We start from the raw sequence: 24,037 nt of genomic DNA on the forward strand, positions 1-24,037 counted from the left end.
CACTTCCCATCCAGCTCTCTGTTGTGGCTTGGGAAAGCAGTGGAGGATGGCCCAAGTCCTTGGGGCCATGCACCCGCGTGGGAGACCCGGAAGAAGCTCCTGGGGCCATTTGGGGGGTGAACCAGCAGAGGGAAGACTGCTCTTATCTTTCCCTCTGTAATTCTGCCTCTCACATAAATAAAAAAAAAAAAAAGAAGAAGAAGTGACAATGAGTAACAGGCCGCTCCTCTTGCTCCGAAAGCAGTGAACTGCACAAAGGTCAAATGCATTGCATATTGGGGGGGGGGGGGGGTCGTGTCGTGGCAGCAGAGGGGAGGTGGGGCCCGAGGGCCACAGTGTGGGGCAAGCACTCTGCTCTCCTAGTTGTACAGGACTTCCCTGGACGCTCTGATGGGATGGACAAGGGGAAGAGAGAGAGAGGAGATAAGGATGAAGGCGGTGACCAGCAGGGCCTCAAAAACATACCAGGAGCCCCTCCCTCCAGGCCACGCCACCTGGGGCTGAAGCCCCTGGGTTCTCCCATCGCCACAGGTGAGGCAGCAACTGTCACACAGCCACCTGCTTCCTGGCGCAGCCAGGCATGACCCCACTGGCAAAAGGAGAACTTCAAACAGCCCAAAGAGCCATTTTAAAATCCACTTAAAAAAATTAAAACGGGGCCCTGTAAAATTAAAATTAAAAAGTGGAAGAAAAACAGAAACAGAGACCAACACTTGCTGGTTGAAGTGAAGGCGGTGTGCGCTGAGCCGCAGTCCTCCACTTCTCACCTGCTGCCCTCTGTCTGGCAGAGCATCGACCCCTCCCTATTGACCAGGATTCACGTTATCTCAAAAACTAGAGAGAGAAAGAGGGGACGAGGGAGGAGAGTGGGAGAGGACCACAGTCCATTTATTCTTAGGTTTGCATCCATCAACTACGCTGATTCCGCTGTCTATTAATATCACATTAACATGAAAAAAACAAAGTATCAGACGGTTTAAAAAAAAAAAAAAGCAGGCCCTGGGGCCAGTGACCCGGCACAGTGGGTCAGGCGGGTCAGGCTGCGCGCTACACTGGCGCCCACGCGGGAGTGCAGGCTCCAGTCCCGACCACACCACTCCCCATCCAGCTTCCTGAGAATGCATCTGGGCAGGAGGAGACGGTCCGAGCACTTGGGTCCCTGGCACTGATGTGGGAAACCCAGATGGGGCTCCTGGCTCCTGGCTCTGGCCTGGTCCAGCCCTGGCTGCTGCAGCCACCTGGGGAGTGAGCCACTGAACGGAAGACAGTATCCAACTACCCATGATCTTGCTCTTGCCTCCTCCCTCCCCGTCACGCTGCCCTTCAAATACGTAAACAGACCTGAAACCAAACAGAGTCATCCTCCTGGGCACACACAGAACGCAGATGGCGCCTGAGGACCTCCTGCAGGAGGGGACCACCCAGGTCCCCAAGGGAAGCCCTGGAAACTCGCGCAGGGCTCAAAGGGCGAGGAGAGGACAGGGCTGGTTCCCGGCCCTGCCAACGTTTATGGCTTTTCAAAGGAAGCCCTTGGCCGGCGCCGCAGCTCACTAGGCTAACCCTCTGCCTTGCGGCGCCGGCACCCAGTGTTCTAGTCCCGGTTGGGGCGCGGGATTCTGTCCCGGTTGCCCCTCTTCCAGGCCAGCTCTCTGCTGTGGCCCAGGAGGGCAGTGGAGGATGGCCCAAGTGCTTGAGCCCTGCACCCGCATGGGAGACCAGGAGGAAGCACCTGGCTCCTGGCTTCAGATCGGCATAGCGCCGGCCGTGGCAGCCATCTGGGGGGTGAACCAACGGAAGGAAGACCTTTCTCTCTGTCTTTCTCTCTAACTGTGCCTGTAAAAAACAAAACAAAACAAAACAAAGGAAGCCCTGGCCTTATGGAACTGGAGGGAAATCAAGGCACCCCCCCCAACGCCCTGTGAAACTCAATCTCCCAAGGGACCCAGCTCCGCCTGGGGCTTCCCGCAGGCTCTCTGAGGAAACACCACCATCAGCCCCAGTCAGGACAGCTTCCACCAAGAAACCCCCAGGGCCCGCTGCGCCCGGAGCTCTCCCCGGTCCCCGGACGCACAGCCCAGTTCACCAGACACAGCCCCATGCTGCCTCCCCACAACAGGCCGGCCGTCGGTATTTCCCTTGTATAGGCAGGCACATCCCTGTAATTCTAATGTGAACTCTGTCTTCAGGGTTCCAATAATACCCGCTTGACAAAACACAGGAACTGAGCACGCGGCACTTTGTCAAGAGCCACAGCCAAGGCTGGCGTTGTGGTACGGTGCGGCCAAGTCCCCACCTGCGACACCGGCATCCCATACGAGTGCCGCTTCGACTCCTGGCGGCTCCACTTCTAATCCAGCTCTGGCAAAGCGGATGGTCCAACTGCCTGGGCCCTACCACCCACCTGGAGAGATGCGGATGCAGCTCCCGGCTCCTGGCTTTCTCTGCCTCTCAAAGGAATAAATAAATCTTTTCTTTAAAGGTTTATTTATTTTATTTGAAAGGCAGAGTTACAGAGCAAGAGGGAGAGACAGAGAGAGAGAGATCTTCCATCTGCTGGTTCTCAGGTGGCTGCAGGGGCCCAAGGACTTGGGCCATCTTCCACTGCTTTCCCAGGCCACAGCAGAGAGCCAGATCGGGAGAGGAGCAGCCAGAAATGGACTGGCGCCCATAGGGGATGCTAGCACTGCAACCTGCTATGCCACGGCACCAGTCCCAATAAATAAATATTTTTAACAAATAATAAGGTTGGGCCAGCACTGTGGCGCAGCGGGTTGACTCCCTGGCCTGAAGGGCCGGCATCCCATATGGGTGCTGGTTCTAGTCCCGGCTGCTCCTCTTCCAATCCAGCTCTCTGCTATGGCCGGGGAGAGCAGAAAAAGATGGCCCAAGTCCTTGGGTCCCTGCACCCACGTGGGAGACCCGGAGGAAGCTCCTGGCTCCAGATCAGAGCAGCTCCAGCCATTGTGGCCAATTGGGGAGTGAACCATCGGATGGAAGACCTCTCTCTCTGCCTCTCCTCTGTGTGCAATTCTGACTTTCAAATAAATAATTAAATCTTAAACATTTTCAGAAAAAAAAAAAATAAGGTGAAAGATGGCCCTAGTGCTTGGGCCTCTGCACTCAGGTGGGAGACCTGGAAGAAGCTCCTGGCTCCTGGCTTTGGTTGGACCCAGCTCTGGCTGACACTGCCACTAGGGGAGTGAACCAGCAGATCAAAGACCTCTCTCTCTCTCTCTCTCTCTGTCTCTCCCTTCTCTGTAACTCTTTCAAATAAATAAATCTTTAAAATAATAACAACAACTGCCGGCATTATGGCACAGCAGGTAAAGCCACACCTGCAATGCCAGCATCTCATATGGACACGAGTGCGTGTCCTGGCTGTTCTGTCTCCCATCTGACTCCCTGCTAATGGCCTGAGAACAGCAGCAGATGATCCAGGTGCTTGGGCCGCTGCCACCCACATGGGAGGCCCGGACGAAGCTCCTGGCTTCAGCCTGGCCCGGCACTGTCAGTTGCAGTCATCTGGGGAGTAAACCAGCAGATGGAAGACCTCTATCTCTACCTCTCTCACTCTTTCAAAATAAGTAAGTAAATCTTTAATAAATAAAAATAAAAAGCCACGGCCACTGTGGGTAGTCTTAACCCTAACCCAACACTCTGCTTTCCAAGGCCATGTCAAAATTACAAACATTTTTAAAAGTATGACATTCCTATATACTACGCACTTTACTTTTTTTCTTATTTTCTTTTTAAGATTTATTTACTTATTTGAGAAGCACAGTTAGAGAGAAGAGTCAGAAAGAAAGGTCTTCCATCTGCTGGTTCACTCCCCAGATGGCCTAACAGCCAGAGCTGGGCCGATCCGAAGCCAGGAGTGAGGAGCTTCCCCAGTCTCCCACGCAGGTGCAGGAGCCCAAGGACTGGGCCTTCCTCCACTGTCTTCCCAGGCCACAGCAGAGAGCTGGATCAGAAGACGAGCAGCCAGGACACAAACTAGCACCTATATGGGATTCTGGCGCCATAAGCAGAGGATTGGCCTACTACACCACAGCACTGGCTCTCAAATCCGGCGCTGTGGCACAGCAGGTAAACCTGCCACCTGTGGTGCTGGCATCCCACACGGGCGCTGGTTCGAGTCCCGGATGCTCCACTTCCAATCCAGCTCTCTGCTATGGCCTGGGAAAGCAGTGGGTTGCAAAGTGCTTGGGCCCCTGCACCTGTGTGGGAGACCAGGAAGAAGCACCTGGCTCCTGGCTTCAGACTGGCCCAGCTCCAGCCTTTACAGCTATTTGGGGAGCGAATCAGTGGATGGAAGACTTTCCTCTTTCTCTCTGCCTCTCTTTAACTCTTTCAAGTAAATAAATAAATCTTAAAAAATAAAAGGAGTTGATCTCTTTGTTCTCACTCTGAAAATACATGGGGGGGGGGGGCCGGCACTGTGCCGTAGCAAGTAAAGCTGCCGCCTGGAGCGCCGGCATCCCACATGGGCATCGATTTCAGTCCGGCTGCTCCACTTCCGATCCAGCTCTCTGCTGTGGCCTGGGGAAGCAGCAGAAAATGGCCCAAGTCCTTGGGCCCTGCACCCACGTGGGAGACCTGGAAGAAGCTCCTGGCTTCAGATTGGCCCAGCTCTGGCCAGTGCAGCTATCTGGGGGAGTGAACCAACAGATGGGAGACCTCTCCCTCCCTCTATCAAATACATAAATAAATCTTTTTTTTAAAGATTTATTTATGTATTTGAAAGTCAGAGTTACACAGAAAGAGGAGAGGCAGAGAGAGAGAGAGAGAGGTCTTCCATCCTCTGGTTCACTCCCCAATTGGCTGCAACAACCGGAGCTGCGCCGATCCGTAGCCAGGAGCCAGGAGCTCCATCCGGGTCTCCCATGTGGGTGCAGGGCCCAAGCACTTGGGCCATCCTCCACCTTTTTCCCAGGCCACAGCAGAGAGCTGGATGGGAAGTGGAGCAGCCAGGACTAGAACTGGCGCCCTTATGGGATGCCGGCACTGCAGGCCAGGGCGTCAACCCGCTGCACCACAGCACCGGCCCCAATAAACCTTTAAAAAAAAAGAAAAAGAAAAAGCCACCACCTGCACCGCCAGCATCCACAAGGGCGCTGGTTCGTGTCCCAGTCCCTGCTAACACCTGGGGAAGAGCAGAAGCTGGCCCACGTGCTTGGGCCCCTGCATTCACGCGAGAACCAACCTCAGGTTTTTGGAATACAGGAGGACTCTACATCCTGCCTTTAGGCTTGGAGAGAGTTAATTTGCAGAGAGATAAGGGAAACAACAGTAACTCTGGCAACAGGAGCACTGGAGCCAGGCAGGTGCTCCCACTCGCGGCCCACCCCAGGTGCACCTGTCTCACAGCCCAGGGCGCCGGGTGCTTTGCTGGAAGGCGAGCCCGGACTCCACATAGCGGGGGGGTGAGTCCGCAGGGTGAGGCCAGGACTTGCACCCCCTACTTCACGGGGGCACCGCTGAGGCTGGGGAACAATGCCTGCAAGGTCAAGCACCCCCAGCAGCAGCACTTCCGGCTGGCAGCCAGGCACTCCACACAGGCGTTCCCTCCTCGGTCCTCCCGGTCCTACTGTGCGCCAGGCGCAGGCAGCGGCACAGCAGCTGACACGGCTCCCCCGCCGCCCCCACGCCGGTGATGCTGGGGCTGACAACCGCGCACGGAAGGCCCGAGGTCCCGCGCAGGTGTGGCGAGGACCCATCCCGGGTGGTCAGACAAGAGTGGAAGCCTCGTCCTCCCCGAGGGCGCGCTCCCTCGGCTCCCCGGCACGGTGAGCACTCCACAGGACAGGGGGTCGCCTGCTCCGCACCCACCCCCAGGAGGGGACAACAAGGCTTCGCCCTCGCCAGGAGCCCCTTCCCCCGCGCCCTCTGCGACCTGGGCGCCTGACCACAAAGGAGGAAACTGAGGGGTCCAGAGAAATCTAGCGCCTGCCTAAGGTCACACAGCTGAGTCACCCAGGGCACCAGGAATCGAACCCCAAGAGCCCAGGCTGTAAGGACCGACGGAAAACTTGTATCAGATTCCTGGCGGCGGCTCCTGGCTACTCTCCCCCAAGGAGTCCCGCCAACGCGAGGCAGTGCCCCCGACACCGGCGTGGGACACTCGTCTGAAAAGCCGCACGTCCCACCGGGATAAACCAGCCACCCGGCGGGGCCGCGAAGGATGGAAAGAAAAAAATAATAATAAAACCACAATGCTCTCAACAGCGAGCGGTTCGCTCCACCCCCCGCCCCGGCCGCCGACCCCCCACTCATGTTGGGAGCAAACATTTCGAAGCCACGACCTGCAATGGATTGGGGGGGGGGGGGGCTGGTTTCCCTTCATGAAAAAAAAAAAACCGGGAATAACACATTAAAAAAAAAATACGATGTTAAGGCCGCTGACCCAAGTCGGGGGGAGGGGGGCGGTTAGGGTCGCGATCGGGCGACGCGGCGGGCACGTCTGCGGCTCCGGCGCCGAGCCCCCCAGGCAAAGGCAGCCTCGCCAGACGAGCGAGCTCCGCGCCGGAGAGAAAAGCCCCGACGACGCCGGGCCATTGTTGCAGCCGCCGCCGCGACCCCGGCGCGCCCGGGAGCTTTGTCCGGCGACCCCGGCGAGCGCGCGCGCACAGGGGCGCGCGGCCTCCACGCGGCGCGGCGCGGCCCGGCCCGGCGCCCACAGCCCGCAGGGCCGCGGAGACGCTGCGGGGGCCTCGCCCGCGCGCGCGGCGGCCGGCCGGGCTTCTTGACCCTTGGGCGCCGCCGTACCCCGGCCCCACTCCCCGCGCCGCCGGCCCCCTCCCCCCTCGGCGCCCCGGCTCCATTCAAACCGTACGCCGCGCCCCGAGCCGCGCCGCCCCCGCCGCCGGCCCCGCGTTCCTTACCGGGAGCCGCCGGCGCCGCCCCCACCCCTCCGCGCGGGGCCGGGGGCACAGGAGCCGTCTCGCTTCTCCTCACGAAACAAAGAAGCCGCCGCCGAACGAGGGGAAGCCTCGCGCGCGCGCCCGCCCGCCCCCCCACACGCCGCCCGCGCCCCCGCTGCGCGCGCACTGGCCGCCTCCCCTCCCCCCTCGGCACGGCGGCTCCAGCTTCCGCCGCCCCGGCCGGCCTCGTGCGCGCGCCCGCCCGCCCTTCCGCTCCCCCCCGCGCGCGTGCGCGCCCAGCCCTGGGCCGGGAGAGGTGGGCGGAACCCGGAGGGAGCACGCGCGCCCGACGCGCCGCGCGACTCCCAGCGAGGCGGCTCTGCGCCTGCGCGCGGGCGCCTGTTCTCGGCTCGCCGCGCGCCTGTCGCCGCCGAGCATGCGCGGAGCGGGAGCCACTGCGGCGGCGGCGGCGATGGATTGGGGGATGGGGCCCGGGGCTGGCCGTGGGGGCTACGGGGAAGGAACGAACGGCTCGGAGACCCTGAGGCTCGGATGGACGCTGGCGGGCCGTGGGTGAGGGCGGGAGGCTGGCAGGCCGCGTCGGGACTCCTCTGCGAAGTCCCAGGAACGAACTTAGCAAGTGTGCCCCGGTCCGGGCGACGCCGTGGGAGCTTGCTGCGGGAGCGCTGGGCGTCCGGCCCTGCTCTGTGCTCCCCGGCGGCCGGGCCGGGCCGCCCCCTCCCTCGGGCCCGCTCGGTCTGGTTTTTCAGGTCCCGGCTGACTCAGCGCCCGCCTCCCCCCCCCCTCGGCCCCGCCCCACATCGCCCGCACCTCCGATGAGAGGTGCAAGATGCTGCTCCTCCAGGCTGTGCTCCCGCACACGACGTCGGAGGCAGCTTATATGTCAATTAACTCCGCAGATAAGGCGCCCCCGCCTGCAGGCCGAGGTGCGCGGCGGGGACGGAACCTCCCTGGCCCTCCCAGGGCCAGGACGCAACCCAGGCGCTCCCACGAGCTCTGTGGGTCTCCCGGGCCCCGTCTCACCAGCTCTGCCAAAAGCCTACCTGCACGCTAGCATTTAAACCAAACTGCCCCAGCAGGTGGAACACCTCTCCCCGTCTCCCCGTCTCTGCGACTTCCCAGTGAACCAAATAAGTGAAGGAGAGGCGAGCGCACAGCGGGCTGTTTGGGGTTGAGTGTGCGGCCGCCAGGCTCGGTCCGCGCACAGCCGGGGTCTCGTGCCGAAACCTTTGGTGTGTGGGTGGTGCCAGCAACTTCACCGGACACCTCTCCACCTCGCGGTCAGGGTCTGTGGGATGTGACAGCCCGGCCCCCACCGTGCAGGCAGCGCACAGGAGGGAGGCAGAGCTGGCCGCCGGCGGCACCGGGGTTTCTGCAGTGCCAGAGCTGGACCGAGACGTCCTCATCCCCTGTGGGGGCCCTGGCTTCGAGTTCCGGTTCCTTCCTTTTTTTTTTTTTTTTTTTAATTATTCATTTGTAAGGTAGGGTGACAGAGGGAGACATACTCCATCCACTGATTCCCTGCCCAAATGCCTCCAGGAGCCAGGCTCTCTACCTGGGTGTCCCACGTGGGTGCAGGGGCCCAGGCACGTGGGCCACCCTGCACTGCCTTGGCTGGATGGGAAGTGGAGCAGCCGGGACTCAGCACAAAGTCCCACGGGCGATGTAGGCGTTGTGAGCCCAGCCACTGCTGCACCCCAACCCGGACCCCGGCTTCTGCCCAGCCTAGCCCAGCTCTTGAACAGCAGGCATGTGGGGAGGGAACCAGTGCAGAGAAGGACTCTCTCTCTCTCCCTCTCTCCACTCCAAATAAAGAGTGCCATAGCAGGCTAGGCTGCCGCCTGCAGCACCACCATCCCGTATGAGTACTGTCTGAGTCCTAGCTGCTCTGTGGCCAACCCCATTCCCTGCTAGTGTATCTGAGAAAGCAGCAGAAGGGCGCCCGAACCCCACCCCCACGTGCACAACCTGGGTGGTGCACCTGGCTCCTGGCTTCAGCCTGGCCCAGCCACTTGGGGAGTGGACCAGTAAGATGGAAAATCTCTTTCTCTCTCCACCTCTCCCTCTCTGTAACTGCCTTTCAAATTTTAAAAATGAATAAATAAAAAAAAACCTGACGGAGCCGGCACTGGTATAGCTGGTATAGCTCTCTGCTGTGGCCGGGAGTGCAGTGGAGGATGGCCCAAGTGCTTGGGCCCTGCACCCCATGGGAGACCAGGAGGAGCACCTGGCTCCTGCCTGCGGGAGGGCGCTGCACGGGGAGAGCGCGGGAATGTCTGAGTGGACTCTCATCCTCCTGTTCCACGCAACAGACTGAGCACAAGGGAATGACCTGCTGACACCGCAGCCTGGATGAATGGATCCCTGGGAAACCAGCCCCAGAGGGGTTAAGAAAAAAAGTCACAGAAAGGTTACACAGTATCTGAGGGCACTTCTGTAACATTTTTGAAGTGCAACATTTAGAGAGATGAGGGCTTGCAGACAGGCAGAGGGTGAGCCATGAGGGGGCAGCAGAGGGATCGCCTGGGGTTTGTGGCTTTGTTCTTTTCCAAGGATTGACTGAGTGTTGATTGATTGATTGGACAGGCAGAGTGACAGAGCGAACGCTAGCTCAGCGCACAAATGCTTGCGACAGCAGGGGCTGAGCCAAGCTAGAACCAGGGGCCTGGAGCTCCATCGGGGTCTCCCACGTGGGTGGCAGGGGCCCAAGCACGTGGGCCGTCACTGCCGCCTCCCAGGATTTCGCTGGCAGGAAGCTGGATCAGAAGCAGATCCCAGGCCTGCCCATAAGGAAGCGGAGCTTCCAGAGGAGAGCGGTGCCCGAATGCCCACCCCGACTGGCATCTGACTGATGACAGAGATGCAGGCCTACACAGGGGATACATTTGTCAGACCTTAATACGCACACCTGGTACCAGCAATGTGGCGTCGCAGCTGAAGTCACCACCCGCAAGGCCAGCATCCTGTCTGGGTGCCGGTTTGTGTTCCAGCTGCTCCACTTCCAATCCAGCTCCCTGCTGTGGCCTGGGGAAAGCCGCAAAGATGGCCCAAGTGTTTGGCCCCTGCCACCCATGTGGGAGACCCAGAGGAAGCTCCTGGCTGCTGGCTTCGGCTTGGCCGTTGTGACCATCTGAAAAGTGAACCAGCAGATAGAAGATCTCGGTCTTCCCGTTTCTAACTCTGACTTTCAAATGAATAAACCTTTACAATTAAAAAAAAAAAAGTCTACACATAGAATCATGAGTACAAGTAAAACTAAGAATATCTCAGTGAGATCAGTGGACTGTGTGGATGTCAGTACCCTGGGTACCTTTTTTAAAAAAATTGCAGACAGAGGGGTAGGGGGTGGAGAGAGAGGTCCTCCACCCACTGGTTCACTCCCCAGGTGGCCACAACAGCCAGGGCTGGGTCAGCCAAAGCCAGGAGCCAGGAGCTCCCGCATAGGTGGCAGAGGCCTAAACACTTAGCCATCTTGCACTGCTTTCCCAGGTGCATTAGCAGGGAGGCAGATTGGAACCAGAGTGGCCGTTCTCATATGACGACCACATGGGTGCCAGCGAGGCAGACAGCAGCTTGATGACGCCAACCCCGCTCCCCCGGTACATAGTCTATCACTGTTTTGGAGACGGTCACCACTGGGGACTCAGGCAGGTCTCTGCGCCCGCGTGCATGGCAGGGTTACTCGCGGTAGACAGCAAACCTAGTGTCCCCCCGCTGGCTGTGTGAACAAGAGGTGGTGCCTCCACGCGACAGAATGCTCTCCAGCCTCCAACGGGAGGTGCTCGGGGTGCACAGGGAGGCACCGCGGGCTCACCTGCCACATCCTGCAGCGGAGCGCCGGGTGTTGCCAGAGCACCGGCCTAAGTCCTGGCTAAGAGGTTTTCAACCCAGCTTCCAATCAAGGTGCTCTCACAGGCAGCAGAGGAGGGCCCAAGAGCTCGGGCCTGGACTGGCGCTGTGGCAAAGCGGGTTACAGCCCCAGTCTGCAGCGCCGGCATCCCATGTGGGCACCAGTTCAAGTCCTGGCTGCTCTGCTTCCGATCCAGCTCTCTGCTGTGGTCTGGGAAAGCAGTAGAAGATGGCCCAAGTCCTTGGGCCCCTGCACCCATGTGGGAGACCCAGAGGAATCTCCTGGCTTCGGATCAGCCCAGCTCTGGCCCATTGCAGCCACTGAGGAAGTCAACTAGTAGATGGAAGACCTCTCTCTCTGCCTCTGCCTTTCTGTAACTCTGCCTTTCAAATAAATAATAAATACATCTTAGAAATAAAAAAAAAATAAAAGAGAGCTTGGGCCTCTGCTACCTACGTGAGACCCACATGGAGTCCTGGGCACTTGGATTCAGCCTGGCCCATATCTGACTGTTGCAGGCATCTGGGGAGTGAAGCCGTTGATGGAGGATCTCTATCTCCCCCTCCTGTGCCTCCTTCCCTCTCTCCCTTCCTCTCTCAAGTCAACGAAAAAGTAAATTAAAAAAAAAAAAAAAAGAAGAAGAAAACTGTGACACACTTTACAACAAGGACCCAGAAGACATTATGCTGAATGAAATAAGCCAGTCACGGGGCCAGCGCTGTGGCTCACGTGGTTAACCCTACACCTGCGGTGCCCACATCCCATATGGGCGCCAGCAGTGGAGGATGGCCCAGGTCCTTGGGTCCAGCACCCGCATGGGAGACCAGGAGGAAGCGCCTGGCTCCTGGTTTCAGATCAGCGTAGCTCCAGCCATAGCGGCCATTTGTGGAGTGAACCAGCAGAAGGAAGACCTTTGTCTCTCTCTCTGTGTCAAATAAATAAAAAAGAAAAGAAAAGAAATAAGCCAGTCACAAGATGGCAAATCATCATGACTCCACTGACGGAGGGACCCGGAATCCGTAAATTAATAGAGACGAAGCAGGACAGCGCAGGGCTGGCTTTGCAGCACAGCAGGTGAAGCTGCCGCTTGGGACACCCGCATCCCACACTGCAGCGCTGGTTCAAGTCCTCCCACGTCCCATCCGATCCAGCTGGGGGAGCAGCAGCAGAGGGCCCTGCCCCCCACCTGGGAGACGCAGAGGAAGCTCCTGGCTCCCGGCTCCAGCCTGGCCCAGCCTTAGCTGTCCTGGGGAGTTTGGGGAGTGAACCAGTAGATGGCAGCTCTCCCTGTCTCTCAAACAATAAACAAAGACAAAGAACAACACTCAAGTATACAATGTATTCTTTAAAAAAAAAAAAAAAATTTATTTATTTAAAGAGTTACACAGAGAGAGGAGAGGCAGAGAGACAGAGAGGTCTTCCATCCACTGGCTCACCCCCCAGTTGGCCACAACAGCCAAAGCTGCGCTAATCCGAAGCCAGGAGTTTGCCTTCCGGGTCTCCCACACAGGTGCAGGGCCCCAAGCACTTGGGTCATCTTCTCCTGCTTTCCCAGGCCATAGCAGAGAGCTGGATCGGAAGTGGAGCAGCCGGGTCTTGAACCAGCGCCCACATGGGATGCCAGCACTTCAGGCCAGGGCGTTAACCCGCTGTGCCAAGCGCCGGCCCCTGCAATGTATTCTTATGTAGTCATCAAGATGCCGATAGGTCTTTCCGGCTGTCTGCTCCTGTCTAGCTGAGATTTCGCATCTTTTGGGCCACATCTCCCGTGACCCCGTGTCCCTGGTGACCACACCGCAGCGTCTGCATCTGCGTACGAGCAGGAGCCTGTGCACTTCCCGAAGGACAGGATCTCCCGCGCCCTCCCTGCGGTGTCGTGCACCGCGTCCATTGGCTCGTGGGTGGACACCTGGCCTGTCTCCGTGGGGAGGGCACGGCCGTGAGCGAGGACTGCAGGTGTCTCAGCACACTGACTTCATTTCCCTCACTTCCCACCAGAAATGACGCTGCTGGCCACAGAACCAACTTATTCTAAGTACCTGTAGACACGTGTGTGTGTGTGCACATAAGTGTGTGTGAATATCGCATATATGAGTGTATACACATTACATGAGTGCATGTATTACACGAGTGCATATACATCACACACATGAATATGTATGAGTCGTATACATCACATATGTGCATGCATTACATGAGTTTGCGCATGCATTACATACATGTGTGTATACACATGTAGCATATGCATTACAATTATGTGTATACATTATATATATGAATGTGTGTACACATTATATGTGTATTGCATATATGTGCATGTATACAAGTGTGTATAGACATTACAAATATCACTGTATTACATATATAAGTGTATACATTATATGTATTAGTGTATTATATATTAGTGCATTACAGAGTGTGTATATTACATACATGAGTGTGTATGTATGCACTGCATGTGTATAACTATGTGTGTAAATATTACATATATGCGAGCATATGCATTACATATATGTGTGCACATTACATATGTTGTGTATTGCATCTGAGTGTATTACATGGGTATGTATATATTACATATATGTATGAGTGTATGTATGCATTACATGTGTATACACTACATATGTGTAAATATTGCTATGTGTGTGCATTACATATGTGTGCACATTACATGTATTTGTGTGCTGCATCTGAGTGTGTTACATGAGAATGTATATATTACATATACATGTGAGTGTATGTATGCATTACATGAGCGTGTATAATTACATATTTACGACTTAATGTATTACATCTGTGAGTGTGCATATATACATTACATATATGTCAGTATGTGTGTGCTACATATATATGACGACGTAAAGTCATGGGAGGACAGTCCCAGAAAGAGACGCCACATGTTTTCCCTGACCCGGGGTAACTAACAGAGCACCTAAAACACAACGTATTGGCGTGAGGTGGACATCCGGAGATTCGATGAGGGGTCGCAGCCCTGGTCTCTTCTGTTGAGGAACAGTGGATTATTTTCTTCACGCTATCTGTTGAACTTTTTCCTTAGTGTAGGGGTAACCTTACCAACATCAAGTAAACTGCAAATAGCCCTTTGTGAAAATCGAGAGTGGCAATGTGAGAGCAAGGCGGGTGGGCGGGGTGAGGCTGCGGTGGGAAGCGTCACTGTCCCTAATCTGTATGTATGAAACTTGTACAAGTTAAATACAATTTAAAAACTAACAAGTCGGGGCGGGAGGTCGGCACGGCGGTGAAGCCACCGCTCGGGAAGCCCCGTCCCGGGTCGGAGCCTCTGGTTTGAGTCCCGGCTCCGCCCGACCCCAGCTCCCTGCGCATGCGCTCACGTCCTGGAGTGAAGTCCCGCCCTGTCAGGGCCGCTGTGGGTACTGGGGCGTGAACTAGCAGACAGGAGACCTCTGTCTGTCTGCCTTTTCTTTTTTATTATTTATTTATTTGAAGTTACAGAGAGGGAGAGGGGGAGAGAGGGAGGTTCCCATCCGCTGGTTCACTCCCCAGATGGCTGCCATGGCCGGCCGGAGCAGAGATCCGAAGCCAGGAGTCAGGAGCCTCTTCCAGGTCTCCCAGGCAGGTGCAGGGGTCTGCTGCCTTTTATTTTTTAAAAAATTATTTTTTAAAGATTTGTTTACATGAACAGCTGAATCAGAGAGAGAGAGATCTTCCACTCACTGTTTCACTCCTCCAACGGCCATGATGGCCAGAGGCAGGAGCTCTGTGCATGCTTCCACGCAGGTGCAGGGACCCAAGCACGTGGGCCGTCGGCGGCTGCTTTCCCAGGGGGGACTGGCAGAGCCAGAGGCAGAGCAGGGGGTCCTCCAACTGGCGCTCCTGCAGCCCACGCTGGAGCCGCAGGTGGCAGCTTAGCCTGCTGCACCACAACACTGGCCCCCTCTCTGTCTATTAAACAAGTGAAATAAAATATTTTAAAGCACAGAATGCCATAAAAAACACACACATACACACACACACACACAGGGACAAAGTCCCAGTGTAAAACGGCGCAGCACCTGCACAGAACCTACGCGTGTCCTCCGGGACACTTTCGGCCGTGTCTCGGGTGACTCACCTGGGACGGCGTCAGCTCTTAACAGATGTCTCTGACAGGCGTGGGGAGAGGCGTGCACATGGCCAGCACGGGGAGGCGCTGTCTTGGGGCACTTTCCACCTGGACGTGCAAGAACCTGCAGGTGTGCAGCCAGCAGACGGCGGCGCCAGGAATCAGGAGCCGTTTCTCCAGCCCGGAGCTCGGCTGCACCAGGGACTGAGGGGCAGGGAAGACCGGCCCAGAGCCTGACGTGCACCTGTCACTTTGGGACGCAACAGTGAAACTTCCTTCAGAAATGACTGTGCAGGGTGTAGGGGGTGGGTGTTAGGCACAGGGGCGACACCCCCTTCCTGCGTCTGCGAGCCTGGATTCCAGCCCCCTTCTCCACTCCTGGCCCCAGCTCTCCGATAACGTGCACCTAGGGAAAGCAGCAGCAGATGGCTCAGGACCTCGGGCCGCTGCCACCATGTGAGAGATCCATGAAGCTCCCGGCTCCTGGCTCAGGCCTGGCCCAACTCCGGCTGCTGTGGGCATTTGGGGAGTGAACCAGCGGACAGAAGACCTCTCTCTCTCTCTCTGCCTTTCAAATAGGAAGAACAAATGACCCCGTACCTGCCTGTGACACAGGCTACGAGTGCCCGGTGGGTACAGACGCCTGGCTCTGGGGAGACCTCCCTGTTCGCACAGTGATCATGCCAGCGAGACCTGAAGGAGGAACCGGTGCTAACGGAGAGGAAGGGGCTCGGCGGGGCCCGGGGGGAGAGTGCCACACGCCCAGCACAAACAGCCAAGCAGTGGCTGTGAAAACGAAGATGCGCTGCTTGCAAGACACCGTGACCCTCAGGGGCGTCCCATGGGCCGGCTGCCATCCCCACACAGCCCCTGTGCCACTTGGGTTCAAGGCTGAGCACAGGTGTGTGGCTCACCACGTGGCCGTGGGGGCGGGCCGGCTGCCACCCCCAGACAGCCCCAGTGCCACTCGGGTTCAAGAATGAGCACGGGTGTGTAGCACACCACGTGGCTGTGGGGGCGGGCCGGCTGCCACCCCCAGACAGCCCCTGTGCCACTCGGGTTCAAGGCTGACCACGGGTGTGTGGCACACCACGTGGCCGTGGGGGCGGGCCGGCTGCTCTCTGCATTCCCTGTTTGGATGGAAGGCATTAGCTTCAGTGACTGCAGACGGCCAAGAACTTGAGCCACCAGCGTCATCGCCTGAGGTTAACAGGTGGCCGGCTGGCTGTTGTACACTTTTGTGGGTTTTTCTTTTAAGATTTATTTATTTATTTATTTGAAAGGCAGAGTTACACAGAGGGGGTGGGGAGAGATCTTCCATCCACTGGTCACTCTCCAAATGGCCTTTATAAAGGCCAGGGCTAGGCCAGGCCAAAGCCAGGAGCCAGGAGCTTCTTCTGGGTCTCCCGCGTGGGTCGCAGGGGCCCAACCACTTGGGCCATCTTCCACTGCTTTTTCCAGGCCATTAGCAGGGAATTGGATCAGGAATGGAGCAGCCAGGGCTCCAACCAGCGCCCATATGGCATGCCAGTGTTGCAGATGGTGGCTTTATATGCTGTGCCACAATACTGGTTCCTACTGTGTAATTTTGGATATTTCTATGTATTTTTTTAAAGATTTACTTATTTACTTGAAAGTCAGAGTTACACAGAAAGAGGAGAGGCAGAGAGAGAGGTTCCCCCATCCATTGGTTCACTCCCCAGATGGCCGCAACAGCCAGAGCTGTGCCAATCCGAAGCCAGGAGCCAGGAGCTTCTTCCGGGTCTCCCACACGGGCACAGGGGCCCAAGGACTTGGGCCATCCTCTACTGCTTTCCTAGGCCATAGCAGAGAACTGGATCGGAAGTGGAGCAGCAGGGACTGGAACCAGTGCCCACATGGGATGCCAGCAGTGCAGGCGGCAGCTTTACCACTATGCCACAGCACCGGCCCCTCTGTGTATTTTTTAAACATATCTGCTTTTCTCTTTTTTAATTAAAAAATAATTATTAAAAATATATTGGGGCCGGCGCCGCGGCTCACTAGGCTAATCCTCCACCTAGCAGCTCCGGCACACCGGGTTCTAGTCCCGGTCGGGGCGCCGGATTCTGTCCCGGTTGCCCCTCTTCCAGGCCAGCTCTCTGCTGTGGCCAGGGAGTGCAGTGGAGGATGGCCCAGGTGCTTGGGCCCTGCACCCCATGGGAGACCAGGAAAAAGCACCTGGCTCCTGGCTCCTGGCTCCTGCCATCGGATCAGCGTGGTGCGCCGGCCGCAGCGCGCCGGCCGCGGCGGCCATTGGAGGGTGAACCAACGGCAAAGGAAGACCTTTCTCTCTGTCTCTCTCTCTCACTGTCCACTCTGCCTGTCAAAAAAAAAAAAAAAATATTGGATGGGGCTGGTGCTGGGCGTAGCAGGTGGAGCCGCTGCCTGCAGTGCCGCCATCCCGTACGGGTGCTGGTTTGAGTCCTGGCTGCTCCACTTCCCGTCCAGCTCCCCAGATGCCTGCAATGCCTAGGGCTGAGCCCAGAATCAGGAGCTCCATCCGGGCCTCCCACGTGGGCCACCCCCTGCTGCCTCCCAGGGTGGGCACGAGCAGGAAGGGGGCCCGGACAGGAACCCAGGCTCTGACACGGGGTGCAGGTGACCCAAGCCGTGTCTTAATCACTGTGCCAACACTACTGCTCCCCTCTTCTAATGTCGTCACCCGTGGGTCCCACCCTCAGGAGTTCATCTGATCAGAATCCCCTCCCAGGGCCGGCACTGTGGCGTAGCAGGGCTAAGCCTCCGCCTGTGGCACCGGCATCCCATATGGGACACAGGTTCAAGTCCCAGCTGCTTCACTTCCTACCCAGTTCCCTGCTCATGGGCTGGGATAGCAGTGGAAGATGGCTCAAGTCTTTGGGCCCCTGCACCCATGTGGGAGACCCCGATGGAGCGCCTGGCTGCTGGCTTCAGATCAGTGCAGCTCCAGCCCTCGTGGCCATCTGGTGAGTGAACCAGCAGATGGAAGACCTCTGTCTGTCTCTCCCTCTCCCTGTCTGTAACTCCGCCTCTCAAGTAAGTAAATAAATTCTGTGTGTGTGTGTGTGTGTGTGTGTGTGTGAGGTTTCTGATACTGAAATCTGGGGGACACAGACCACACCGTCCACGCTGGTTGGGGAAATGCAAGCTGAAACCACACTGAGCCCACTTCATACGTGTTAGCATGGCCCGTCCTACAGCTAAAGCAGGAAGCACCCAGGGCGGGTGAGGGTGTGCAGGCCGCGGCACACCGGAGCCGGGGGTACACTGGGGGCAGCCACGGTGGGAAACACAGGCAGACACGAGTGACCAGGTGCCAAGGGTGCACACACCCCAGCCTTCCCGTGCAGAGTGCTGGGGTCGGGAATATTCTCACTCGCTCGCAGCGTGGGCTGCCGGGGCACGTCCCGCGTCGGCTCGGGTCCAGACGATGACTCGCCCCAGCCTTCACCTGCCGGCAGCCCTAAGATCGCTACACTTCCAACAATTTCATCCCCCGGGTGTGTCTTTAAAGACGTGGTAAAGTACACGTAGCATGAAATCCGTCACCCTAAGTGCTGCTAAGTGCGAGTCGGAGGCATCTAGTGCACTCGTGTTGTTGTGCCACCTCCGCCATCCACCTGTGGAACTTTCGGCCTGGCCGGCGCCGTGGCACAGTGGGTGAGAGCCCTGGCCTGCAGCACCGCATCCCATTTCGACACCGGTGCAAGTCCCCGCTGCTGCACTTGCAATCCAGCTCCCTGCCTGTGTGCCTGGGAAGGCGATGGAGGGTGGCCCGAATGCTTGGGCCCCTGCAGCCGCGTGGGGGACCTGGAGGAAGCTCCCGGCTCCTGGCTTCGGATCGGTTCACCCCGGTAGCTGTGACCATTTGGTGAGTCACCCAGCAGACGGAATTGTAAATCTGTTTTTCAAATAAAAAATAACTTCCTTCCCTTCCCAAACTCAAACTGTCCCCATGAAGCCCTGGCTCCCTCTCCCCTCCCAGGCCCTGGCACACCCCCCCCCCACCATGCCCCGATCGACTTCCTGTGTATGAACGTGACGACTGCACGTCCTACCAGTAGAACCCTGCAGGACGTGTCTTTTTCTGAGAATAATGGCCTTAGTGGTCATCGTGCTGCAGCAAGTCCGAAAAGTCCCCTCCCTTCTGTGTGCTCTGTAAGATTTATATTTCTTTAAAAGGCAAAGTAACAGAGCGTGGGGGCAAGATGGGGAGTCAGACAAAGAGGTCTACCTCTACCATCCGCTGGCTTACTCCCCGAATGTCCACAACTGTCAGGGCTGGGTCAGGCTGAGGCCAGGAGCCTGGAGCTTCTTCCAGGTCTCCCACATGGGCGGCAGGAGCCCAGGCACTTGGGCCATCTTCTACTGCCTTCCCCGGTGCACCAGCAGGGAGCTGGATCAGAAGTGGAGCAGAAGGGACTGGAACGAGTGGTCTAACGTTGGGATGTCGGTATTGCAGGTGGAGGGCTTAACCTGCTGTGCCACAATCCCAGGCCCGAAAACAGGCATTTGCCATAAACCCCTGACAGTCCTTTGCATTTCAAAGCCTGCTCCAGGTATCCACCCGCTGCTTCCCTCCGTGAGGCTGCAGATCCCAAAGCCGGCCGGGAAGGGACAGAGCTGCTGCCCGGAGCTGCGCCCCCGTGCTCACGGGGCAGTCTCTGCAGGGGAGGGGGAGACGAGGAGGAAGAGGAGGACGGGGCTGGCCCAGGGTGAAGGCTGAGCACGGCCACACTGAGCAGCGCTCGGCTGCGAGCAAGATCCAAGCAGCAGCTCTGACCCCCAGGAGCGCCAGCACCAACAGCCCTCGGGAGCCGGGCTCTCACACAGAACCGACAGGATCAACTTCAATATTGCTCACCCGGGCTGGCGCCGCGGCACAGCAGGTGAACCTCCGTCTGCGGTGCCGGCATCCCATATGGGCACCAGCTGCTCCACTTCCAGTCCAGCTCTCTGCTGTGGCCCGGGAAAGCAGTGGAAGATGGCCCAAGTCCTTGGGCCCCTGTACCCGCGTGGGAGACCCGGATGGAGCTCCTGGCTGCGGATCAGCCCAGCTCCAGCTGTTGCGGCCATCTGGGGAGTGAGCCAGTGGAGGGAAGACCTCTCTGTGTTTCTTCCTCTGTCTGTAATTCTGCCTCTCAAATAAATAAATCATTGTAAAAAAAATGTTGTCCATATAACGACTTGCTGCAAAGTACTGAAGCCACCTGCAGAACTAGTGGGCGCCCGGCACCCACGGCGGCCCCACGGCAGCACCCACAGTGGACCCTCGGCAGACCCACGGCTGTGGGGCGGCCTCTGCCGTGCACAGGGGTATGGTCCCCGAGCCGCCCTTGGTGCCGAGGTGTGACAGCTGGCATGGTTGTGCTGTGCTGTGCTACAAGGACTGGCACTTACTGACGTCGCCAAGGGGAGAGGCCCACGGTGCAAAGTCCTTGGTTCCGGGCAGGGCGGCGACATAAGACCCAATCGCGCGGCTGCTGGGTCTCCAGTCTCCAAAGCCGTGAGGCGTTAGACCTTGCTTCTTCATTACTGTTCGGCTCGGTGTCTTCTTTCCTTTCCTCTTTCACCTTTCATTATTCTCACCTGACAGAGGAAGAAACCTTCCATCTGCCGGTCCACTCCCCGGTGCTCTCAAAGGCTGGAGCTGCGCCAGGATGAAGCCAGGAGACCAGAACGCCATCAGGGTCTCCCCCGTGGGTGGCAGGGGCCCAAGCCCTTGGATCATCTTCTGCTTGTCTCCCAGGCGCATGAGCAGGGAGCAGGATGGGAAGTGGAACAGCCAGGGCTCAAACTGGCACTCTGAGCCGCTGCACCATGACACCGGCCCCAGGCATTGCTTCCAAGCCACAGGAAGTGGACGGATGGACAGACGAAGCGAGCCTCCTTCCTGCTGGGCCCCCACGTCCTCATCAACCAAGCTCTCACCTGGGGGAAGGGGCCCCCGGCGTTGCCCTCCTCATAAACCACGTCTTAGGACGTGCTGGCCCCGCCACCAGGCGGGCTCAGCTCTGCAGCTGGGCAGACCAGCTGGGCCTTCGAGTTACCTTTGGGGACAAGAGAGCAACACACTTTTCTGGACAAAACTGCATAAATCTTGAAGAAAACTGTCAACTGCAAGAAAACATCTGGTCGTGAAACTCTTTTTTTTACTCCGAATGAAGCAGAGTCAGCCGAACGTTTCCCACAAACGCCTTCGAGATCGGCCCTGGCTCAGGTGCGCACGGACCGGATGACAGCAGGTGGAGAAATGGCTGCGGCCTAGGGGAGAGCGGCGGTGCTCTGCTGCCCCCTGGTGTTCACTGCACGCCCCGCCTCACCCAGCTGCGCCACCTGCTGAACCTGGCCAAGGGGCCTGGGGCGTAATCCTGAGGTCATTCAGCCAGGTGGACGGATAACAAGCTGCGACATCCAAACCACGGGACATATTCCAGGACAGAGAGAAATGAGCCATCGGGGACGGGCGTTGTGGCGCAGCAGGCTAAGGCGCAGGTTGGCACACCAGCACCTCACACTGGACACAGGCTCAAGTCCTGGCTGTCCAAGGCGTGGCCCACGCACATCCTGGGAAGCGGCAGCAATGGCTCAAGCGCGTGGACCCCTGCCACTCACATGGGCAACGGGCATCCCAGCGGCGGCCTGGCCCGGCCCAGCTCTTGCGGGCACCTGAGGAGTGAAGCAGCAGATCAGACCCCTCTCTCTCTCTCTCTCTCTGTGTGTGTGTGTGTGTCCCTGCTTTTCAAATAAATAAATAAAAACTTGTTAAAAATTTAAAATGCCATTGGCCATGTTAATTGGGCCCCAGCGGGAAATAATAAAGTTGGACTCATTCCTCACATGATGTATCAGGGTAACCAAAAAGAACAAAGATTTAAATAAAAGAAACCACAGGTACACAAACGCACAACAGGCAAATCGACACCATCAGGGAGATGCAAATCAAGAACCGAGGCCTGGGCCCAGCACTGCGGCCCAGCAGTAACCTGTGGCACCAGCATCCCGAATGGGGACCACTTCCAGTCCCCCCGCCAATGCACCTGGGAAAGCAGGAGATGGCCCGAGTGCTTGGGCCCCCACACCCGTGTGGGAGAGCCGGATGGAGTTCCTGTGCCTGGCTTAGATCAGCCCAGCTCCAGCTGCTGCGGCCCTCTGGGGAGTGAGCCAGCAGATGGAAGAGCGAGCCATCTCCCTCTCTCTCTCTGCCTTTCAGGCAGAGCGGACTCTGGGACTTTTCCTGGGCCACTGGGCCCAGAGGCGGCCTCCCCACGGGCATCAGTCACGATGCCATGAGTCATAATTCACAGCAGCTCTCCTGGTCTGCCGTGGGGTTGGAGAGGGGCGCAGCAGGGCGCTCCCTGGGAACACACGGCGGCCACCTCTCCGGGAGCAGCGAGTGCAGGACTCTCGCGGAGCCCTGGCTCTGGGGAGCTCCTGAGAGCCCCGTCTCACTGCCTCTCCCTCTGCTGTGTGACGGGTGGCACCGCGGGTTGAGCCACTGCTTTCGACACCGACATGCCTTCCGAGCAGCGGTTCAAGTCCAGCTCTCTGCTAATGCACCTGGGAAGGCCGTGGCTGATGGCCCAAGTCCTTGGGCTCCGTCACCCACACGGGAGACCTGGGCAGAGTCCCGGACTCCTGGCTTCAGGCTGGATCAGTCTGGCCATTGCTGTGACTGGGGAATGAACCAGAAGACCTCTGTCTCTCCCTATCATTCTGCCTTGTGAATAACTCAACTGAGGGAGAAAGGGAAGACGAGGAGGAGGAGGTAGAGGAAGGAGGAAGAAGCTGCCGAATCAGGTGCGGCCAAAGGGTGATCACCGCGGGTGTGCTCAACTGCTGGATGAGCGTACTGTGTGCGTTTCAAAGCTTTCAGAAGACAAAAAGCTTTACAATGTGGTTGGATGCCCTCGGATCTTTAAGTCCTGTCAGTCCTGCCTCCCCTCCCTCCCTCCCGTGAGGGCGGCTGTCCCTAGCAGCTCTGCCTCCCCTCTCCGCCCCCCCGCCCCCCCCCCGCCATGAACAAGGCTGTCCCTAGCAGCTCTGCCTCCCCCCCTCCCGTGCCCCCGCACGAGCACAGCTGTGCCCTGCAGATACCCAGCCCCACACGTGCTCCAGCTTCTCCTCTACGACAGCACAGCGCCGGGGCCAGCGTCGTGGCCACTGCCTGTGACATCGACATCCCACATGGGAGTGCCAGTTTGAGTCCGGGCTGCTCCACGCTAACACACCTGCTAATGCACCTGGAAAAAGTAGCAGGGGATGGCCCAAGTGCTTGGGGTTCTGCCACCTGTGTGGGAGACCTGGATGGAGCCTGGCCCAGCTCCGGCCACGGCAGCCATCTGGGGAGTGGACCACCACATCAAAGATGTCGATTTCTCTCTCGCTCACTCTCCCTCCCTCTCACTCTGTAACTGTTTTTCAAGTAAAAATAAATCTTAACAAAAGCATAGTGTTTGCATACAATATACATATATCCTTGTGTTGAGAGAGAGGGAGGGGGAGGGAGAGAGAAAGAGAGAGGTCTTTCATTCGCTGGTTCACTCCCCAGATGGCCACAACAGTCGGAGCCGGGCTGATCAGAAGCCAGGAGCGTCTTCCGGGTCTCCCACATGAGTGCAGGGGCCCAAGCACTTGGGCCATTTTCTGTTTTCCCAGGCCACGAGCAGAGAGCTGGGTCAGAAGAGGGGCAGCCGGGACTAGAACTGGTGCCTATGTGGGATGCCGGCACCACAGGTGGAGGCTTAGCGCACTATGCCACAGCGCCAGCCCCCGATTTCTCTAGATGACTTCTAACACCTAACACAATGTCTGTGCTATACAAACAGCTACCACACGCACAGAACAGGGGCCACTGTATTATCCTAGTATTTCTCACCCATGGTTAACTGGCTCTAAGGATGTAGACCCTGTGGGTACGGAGGGCTGGCCGTGCCTGCCACGTGACCTAGCCAGGAAGCGTGCGACTGGCTGAGTTACAAGTCTAGGGCGTCTGGTGCAGCAGTTAAGACACCACGTGGGACACCACATGGAGTTCACGGTCTCAGCCTGGCCACACTCCAGCTCTCGCACGCATTTGGATAGCGAACCAGGGGATGAAGGTCTTTGTCTCTGGCTGCCTTTAAAATAGAATTTTTTGACGTATCTGCTCATTACTACCGTATCTGAATGGCGGACTGACAGGGGACACAGGAAGGGAGATGACACACCCCCATCACTGCT

The 24,037-nt window shown here is 57.8% G+C and overlaps 1 protein-coding gene across 13 annotated transcripts in view; it reads right to left on the minus strand.

Annotated features, from left to right (window-relative positions):
* The window catches only part of SMARCA4 (SWI/SNF related BAF chromatin remodeling complex subunit ATPase 4), a 109,959-nt gene that overhangs the window by 81,668 nt on the left and 4,254 nt on the right, over positions 1-24,037 (minus strand). For 10 of the 13 annotated variants that reach the window (XM_070059127.1, XM_070059121.1, XM_070059117.1 and 7 more), the window contains exon 1: positions 6,882-7,029. The exons of 2 other annotated variants lie outside the window; for them this stretch is intronic. The gene's annotated coding sequence lies outside the window, so the exon portion shown is untranslated. Of the gene's footprint in view, positions 1-6,881; positions 7,034-24,037 lie in introns of those variants that run through there. One more of the 13 variants, XM_070059115.1, reaches the window with a different exon arrangement.

Source organism: Oryctolagus cuniculus, chromosome 16 (assembly GCF_964237555.1).
Source record: "Oryctolagus cuniculus chromosome 16, mOryCun1.1, whole genome shotgun sequence".
Lineage (NCBI taxonomy): Eukaryota > Metazoa > Chordata > Mammalia > Lagomorpha > Leporidae > Oryctolagus > Oryctolagus cuniculus.